Here is a 7509-nt window from a genome sequence, read left to right as displayed (position 1 = left end):
TCCCGAGAAAAAGGGTATCATCTCTCAAATCTATACCCATCTCTTAGCACACATACAAGCCCCAGACCTTGTACCTTGCAGGGAGGGATGGGAGAGAGATGTCGGTCCCATTGATGGTGAAGAGTGGGATCAAATTCTTGGGGTGGGGCCACTGGTGTTGGTATCCACGGCACAGAGACTTTCACACCTGTTTATACTGCACCGAGTGTATCGTACACCGGTGCAGCTGCATAAATGGGGTAGACGAGACACTCCCATATGTCTGAAATGTCAGGCTCACCCGGGTGACCTTATCCACATGCTCTGGAGATGTCCCAAGCTAGTGAGATATTGGAACAGAATAGTTAACAAAATATATCAAGTTCAATTGGAGGTGGACCCGCTGACGTGTCTGTTGGGGAGTCTCACTGAGGAACTGTACCCCCCACCGGTGTACATTGCCCCCACAAGACTTTTATACCTAGCTAGGAAGCTGATTGCTCGACTTTGGCTTTTGGCACAAGTCCCGACAGAGGCGCAGTGGATCCAAGTGGTTAACAACGTCCTTACTCGAGAAAGAAAACGCTATTATCATAGGAAATTGCCGAAAAAATATATAAACATCTGGCAAGGCTGGTTAAATACCCCAGAGGTGGCACCCTCGCTGCTGGATTTAGATTACTACTGGGCTAGATAATTATCTGCACTACCTTCAGAGGAGTGACCGTATGAGACTACTTATGACCTGTCAGAAATGATATACCTTACACGATATCTGAGAATAACGGGTGGTATTGGGTTCTCTCTAATACAAGGTGATTGATATGTACTTCCAGTTGGTTTGCTCTTCTCTTTTTTTTTCTCTTGTCTATCAGTTTATTTATATATTTATTTATTTTTTGGATAGTGTAATGAATGTGAGGTATGATGCAATGCCTGTCCTTCTGTTGACAGACTAGTTGGCTACGCAGTTACTACTAATTATTTCTTGTTATGAGGATTGCATCTCCTGATTTATAACTGTATGCATACTCACTTGCAACATGTAATGCCTTGTGTTCAATTCAATAAAATTCTATTTTTTGGAAAAAAAAACAAAAAAGGAGTGGTTCGGGGCACCTGAAAGCAAGATTGATGCAAGGTGGTGGTGGAAATTTTCAGAACATATACTATTGGACTTTGTGAATATTCAGTAATAGGAATTTTTTTCAGCGCATGCACCTTTGTATAGATATTTTGCACTTGAACTTATTTATACGATTTTTGCACAAGAATTGTAAATGAGTTCTTTATTATAATACTTTTTTCAGCGCTGGTAAAATTATTCATAAGTGGTAGAGCATTTATTTATAGCAGCTGATCAATATATCTTATTTTTGTGGGATTTGTTTATTTATTGTAGCTTACCAATTCTTAAATGTGGTGGTTGCAATAGTTTTTTTTTTAGGATTCTTTCCCATATGTTATAATTTGGTGATCTGGCCAATACCACACTTTCTGTCTAAGACCCTTTTCACACTAGGGCCGCGGCTGAGCTAAAGCGCTGCACGTTTTAGCAGCGCTTTATCACTGTTTAAGTGGCACTTTTTGGCCACTAGCAGGGTGCTTTTAAACCCCGTTTTGCAGCACTTTCAAAGTGGTGCCCATTCATTCCAATAGGTAGGGGCGTTTTGGCAGCGCTGTATACCATGCTCCCAAACCACCTCAAAGATGCTGCTTGCAGGACTTTTTTTTCCCATCCCGCAAGTTCACCGCCCCAGTGTGAAAAGGCACACTGGAATGAATGGGAGGCAGTTTTCAGGCACTTAGCAAAGGCTATATCTAGCGCTAAAAGCGCCCGAAAATCGCCCCAGCATGACAGGCGTCTTAGGGTGTCTCCACTCTGGCTGTAGGGGCATTGGAGATACCTTTGAACAGCAGCATTGTCAGTCTGAGGAGAGGGTAGTATTAGATGAAGTAGTAGATTTAGATGTACTTCCCTAACAAATTAAAGCTAAACTCCAGCTAACATATTTTAAGCAGTTACAGAATTGTTTCAGAGTTACAGAGTAGGTGAGGTTGAGAAAAAAAAAAGGACACAAGTCCAACCTATGTGTGTGATTATATGTCATTATTACATTGAATATCCCTGTATGTTGCGGTCATTTAGGTGCTTATCTAATAGTTTTTTTTAAACTGTCAGGAAAAGTCCCTTCCGCTGGTAACATTGATCATTTGGCATGCAGTACTGAGGTCCACCAGCAGGTGTCTCCTGGCAGTTTGGAGCTGTCAGGAGAGCTTTTTCCTGCTGGTATTTTGTCATCTTTGGGCCGCAGTACTGGCGTCCACCAGCGGAGGGATCCTGGCAGTATGGAGCAGGTATTACCCTTTGCAGACAGGCATCACCTGACTTTAATTAGCAGCTGTAGCATAAATACCCGGCAAGTGCACACACATCTTGCCTTGGTATTGTCCTTGAGCCCTGAACTGCAGCCTGAATCCTGTTACCCTAATCCTGAAAACCTGATTCCTAAACATGAAACATGATTCCTGTTCCCTGAATCCTGGACCCTGAGCCTTGTATCTGACCCGTCCCTCCTGTGATCCATCAAACCTCCCATTGTCCTGTTTGTTTCCCTTCCCCAGCTGCTGACCTCCCGTTGACAACCCTGGCCTGGCTCTGTTTATTTATTACAGTTACTTATATAGCGCCGTCAATTTACGCAGCGCTTTACAAAATACATTGTACATTCATATCAGTCCCTACCCTCAAGGAGCTTACACTAAAGTCCCTAACTCACATTCATACATACTAGGGACAATTTAGACAGGATCCAGTGTGTCTTTGGAGTGTGGGAGGAAACCGGAATACCCGGAGGAAACCCACGCAGGCACAGGGAGAACATGCAAACTCCAGGCAGGTAGTGTCGTGGTTGGGATTCGAACCAGCGACCCTTCTTACTGCTTAGGCGCAAGTGCTAACCACTACACCACTGTGCCACCCATGTTATGATTTCGGTATTCCCCTTACTTGTATATATTTGTTCTGTTACTATTATTATTTGTGGGGTTCTGTTTGGTATTGGTTGTTGTGCACTGAGTGATATTGGAGGTGGTTGTGTTTATATTTATTCACTTATCTTTAATAAATCATTTATATTTCACTTATACACGTCTGGGTTTCCTCTGTTGCAGTCCACACAGTTCTTATCTGGTACATGACAGAATACCAAGGCCATCCCTGACCAGAAGTAGCTGCACAGAGGAACCATCTTGGTTCTGTTGGCTTTGCTGGAATGAATCCCAATGTGATTCCTTATTATGCTCTGCTGGCGTCTTCTCTGCCATATCCCAATCCTCCTTTCCAGCATGCTGCACCTCCCACCTACAGAGCTTCAGTGACTAAGCCAAAGAAAAAAACTGAAGTTTTTCCCAACCAAGTCAATCCTGCCATTAACCCAACTTGCCTCCACACCCACCAATCCGTTCCAGCCTGAAGTGCCAGAGTTCCAGCTTGAAGTGCCAAAATTCCTGCCTAAAGTGCCAGAATTCCAGCCGGAGGTGCCAGAGTCCCAGTGTTTCAGCCGGACGTGCCAGTGTTCCAGCTTGAAGAGACAGTGCCTACCTTCCAGTCTGATGTGCCCATTTTCCAGCCTGATGTGCCTGCCTTCTAGCCCGATGTGCCCACTTTCCAGCCTGATGTCTCATTGCCTGCTGCCCAGCTCGACGATCTGGAACCTGCTGCCCAGCCCGATGAGCCTCTGTCTTCTGTCCAGCCTGACGTGTTCCTGTTCGCTGCCCAGCCTGATGTGCCACTGTCTGCTGCCCAGCTTGAAGTGCCCACTGACCTGTTTGATGTGCCTGCTACTCAGCTTGAGGTTCCTGTGCCTGCTATTCAGCTTGACAGACTTATTGCCCAACCTGATGTGACTTTGCCCGCTGTCCAGCTGGACGCCATGGACTTTCCCCAGCAACAGCTAGTTGGAGTGTCTGGAGGTCGCTCCTTTGAGGGGGGGTATTGTCAGGAAAGGTCCCCTCCGCTGGTAATATCGATCATTTGGCGTGCAGTACTGAGGTCCAAAAGCAGGTGTCTCCTGGTAGTTTGGAGCTGTCAGGAGAGGTTTTTCCTGCTGGTATTTTGTCATCTTTGGGCCGCAGTACTGGCGTCCACTAGCGGAGGGATCCTGGCAGCATGGAGCAGGTATTACCCTCTGAAGACAGGGATCATCTGACTTTATCAGCTGTAGTATAACTACCCGGCAAGTGTACATACATCTTGCCTTGGTATTGTCCTTGAGCCCTAACCTGCAGCTTGCATCCTGTTAACCTGATTCCTGGAACCTGTTTATCCTGTTCCCTGAGCCTTGTATCTGACCTGTCTCTCCTGTGATCCATCCATCCTCTCATTGTCCTGTTTGTTTCCCTTCCCCAGCTGCTGACCTCCCGTTGACGACCCTGGCCCTGTTTACGATCTCGGTATTCCCCTTACTTGTATATATTTGTTCTGTTACTATTATTATTTGTGAGTTTCTGTTTGGTATTGGTTGTTGTGCACTGAGTGATATTGGAGGTGGTTGTGTTTATATTTATTCGCTTACCTTTAATAAATCACTTATATACATCAGGGTTTCCTCTGTTGCAATCCACAGTTCTGGTCTTATCTGGTACATGACACTATCAATGCCCCCCGCTGAAACCACCACTTCTGGAAGGGAATTCCACATCCTTGCCACTCTTACAGTAAAGAACCTTCTATGTAGTTTAAGGTTAAAACCTCTTTTCTTCTCATTTTAAAGAGTGGCCACATGTCTTGTTAAATTCTCTTCTGCAAATCGCTATATTTATCCCTATTGTGGGGTCACCAGTACGGCATTTGTAAATTGAAACCATATCCCCTCTCATTCTGCTCCAGAGAGAATAAGTTCAGTGCTCGCAACCTTTCTTTATACCTAATATCCTCCAGACCCTTTATTAGCTTTGTTGCCCTTCTTTGTACTCGCTCCATTTCCAGTATCTCCTTCAGAGGACTGGTGCCCAGAACTGGACAGCATACCTGGTTCCTGACTGGCTCGCGTACATATACGGGAGCAGAATGGCTCCCCTGCGCGTACAGGTACGGGGCTCCTTTAAGATGGTTGCGTGCGCTCGCTGCACGGCGGGAGACCCAATGCGCGTGGCCAGTGATCGTGTGTGTGTGTGTGTGTGTGTGTGTGTGTGTGTGTGTGTGTGTGTACACAAATCCCTGTGCTGTCAGGAGGAGAGATGTCGTTTGTTCCTACTATATAGGAACAACAAAATGTCTCCTCTCCTACTCAGTCTGATCCCCATACAGTTAGAACATGCTGAGGGAACACACAATTAACCACTTCCCTACCATTGTCATTTACACAGTAATCAGTGCATTTTTATAGCACTGATCGCTGTATAAATGTTAATGGTCTCAAAAATGCATCAAAGGTGTCCGATGTGTCCATCACAATACCGCTAAAAACCACAGATCACCGCCATTACTAGTAAAAAAAAAAAAAAAAATTATATATCTCTTAAAACTGCCATAAATCTTTCCCATAGTTTGTAGACGCGATAACATTTGCGCAAACCAATCAAAAGCTTATTGCGATTTTTTTTTACCAAAAAATATGTAGAATATATATTGGCCTAAACTGATGAAGAAATTTTTTTTTTTTTTTTTTAATTTGGGGATATTTATTATAGCAAAAAATAAAAAATATTGTTTTTTTTTCCAAAATTGTCACTCTTTTTTTGTTTATAGCACAAAAAATAAAAACTGCTGGGGTGATCAAATACCACCAAAAGGAAGCTCTATTTGTGGGGGAAAAAAAAAAAAAGACGTAAATTTCATTGGGTACAGCGAACGGCCGCGCAATTGTAAGTTAAAGCGATGCAGTTCCAAATTGTAAAAAGTGCTCTGGTCAGGAAGGGGGTAAAATCTCCCGGGGCTGAAGCGGACACTCTAGGTGCGGCTGGACCAGAGTCTTGTAGAGTAGGAAAAATGTTTTGCATAAGTGAATATAGGCTGACCATTGTAAGCACCCAGTCATTGTTTAATTGGGTTTAATACTGCTTTAAGCCTTGGTCCACTAAAAATGGGTTAACATGAAGCTGACTATACTGCCAGACTCAATGTACCTGGGTAATGTGTTATTGTAGGGTTGCTTTTATTGCACTCTACATACCAGGCTACAAAAAATATTCAAATTGTCTGGATTATACATGTATACAGAAAAACCTGTATATGTTGAGTGACATAATTGTTACACGTTTTATTGGTTTTGGGGTTATCAAATGGCCCTGGCTTAGCCAACCCCTTGGCCCAGCATCTTCAGAAGAAATTCAAGTTCCAGAAGCCTTTCCATACACTGGCAAATAACACATCAAACAAAAGAGTAATGATCTTAGATTGTAAACTCTAAAGAGCAGGGCCCTCCGATTCCTCCTGTATTTAAATCGTATTTGTACGGTTTTCCGTTGTAAATCGCTGCTCAAACTATTGGCGCAATATAAATCCTGTATAATAATACATGTGAGCGTTTTCCCATGGACTCCTGGATGCAGGGCGATTTGTCAGGCCCTTACCACAGCTGAGTATGCCCTGATGAAGTTTAATTCCCAGAACGCACCACTCTGCAGGCACTATATTAGGTGTAGTCTGAGAACACTGTCAGAGATCAGCGAGGACTGCTTGGCCTGTATTCAGAGAGCATCTCCATAGAGGTCAGTGTGAATACTACATTGCGATTGTGACCTAGGTGTATCAGAACCTTAGAGCTGACACATTGGGATTTATCTACTTAAGCTGGAGAGTGCAAAATCAGGCTCACTTCTGCACATAAACCAATCAGCTTCTAACTTCAGCTTGGAATATTAAGCTGTGGCAATAAAACCTGGAAGCCTATTGGTTTCTATGCAGAAGTGAGCCCGATTTTGCACTGTCCAGTTTTAGTAAATAAACCATACTAACCCAGCCTTGTGAACACTCATTACCTGGTTTCCAAATGGAACCCTGTTTTCAATAGGTGCAGAACACGTAATGCCGATACGTTTCTGGGACTTTTCCCAATTTCCATAACCATTTACGCATCAGCGATTCAGAAGCTATTCACACCAGCGGGCCATCACCACATTTTTTTTTGTTAGGAGCAGTGCTTTTTGTTGCGGTTCTCCTCATTAAAGATTTTCACTCACTTCCTGTCTATTGACAGTCATCAGAATGAAAAGTGAGGATGAATCTCCCTGCTGAGGCAGGAATAAAAGCAGACAGGGGTTCCAACCCTTTCCCACCATACAAAAGCAGAAAAACTATTTGGCTGGAGTCACATTTTCACTAAATAGGTCACTGCAGCCTATGAGCTTCACGTTCTACACAAATATGAAACCCACTGGCACTGAAACAGGAAGGAAAAAACAAAAACGAAAAAAAAAAAAAAACCCTTAAACCCCCATTATTAACACCCCAAACTGTGGACTCTGTTCTAATGTATTGTTCTGGTCTGGTTTTGTTCCTGCAGGCCTTCTTCTTCTCAACCTTTT

The sequence above is a fragment of the Aquarana catesbeiana genome, linkage group LG12 (genome assembly GCF_042186555.1).
Source record: "Aquarana catesbeiana isolate 2022-GZ linkage group LG12, ASM4218655v1, whole genome shotgun sequence".
Classification (NCBI taxonomy): Eukaryota; Metazoa; Chordata; class Amphibia; order Anura; family Ranidae; genus Aquarana; species Aquarana catesbeiana.
The sequence above is the reverse complement of the archived record's forward strand: the minus strand, read 5'-3'. Positions refer to the sequence as shown.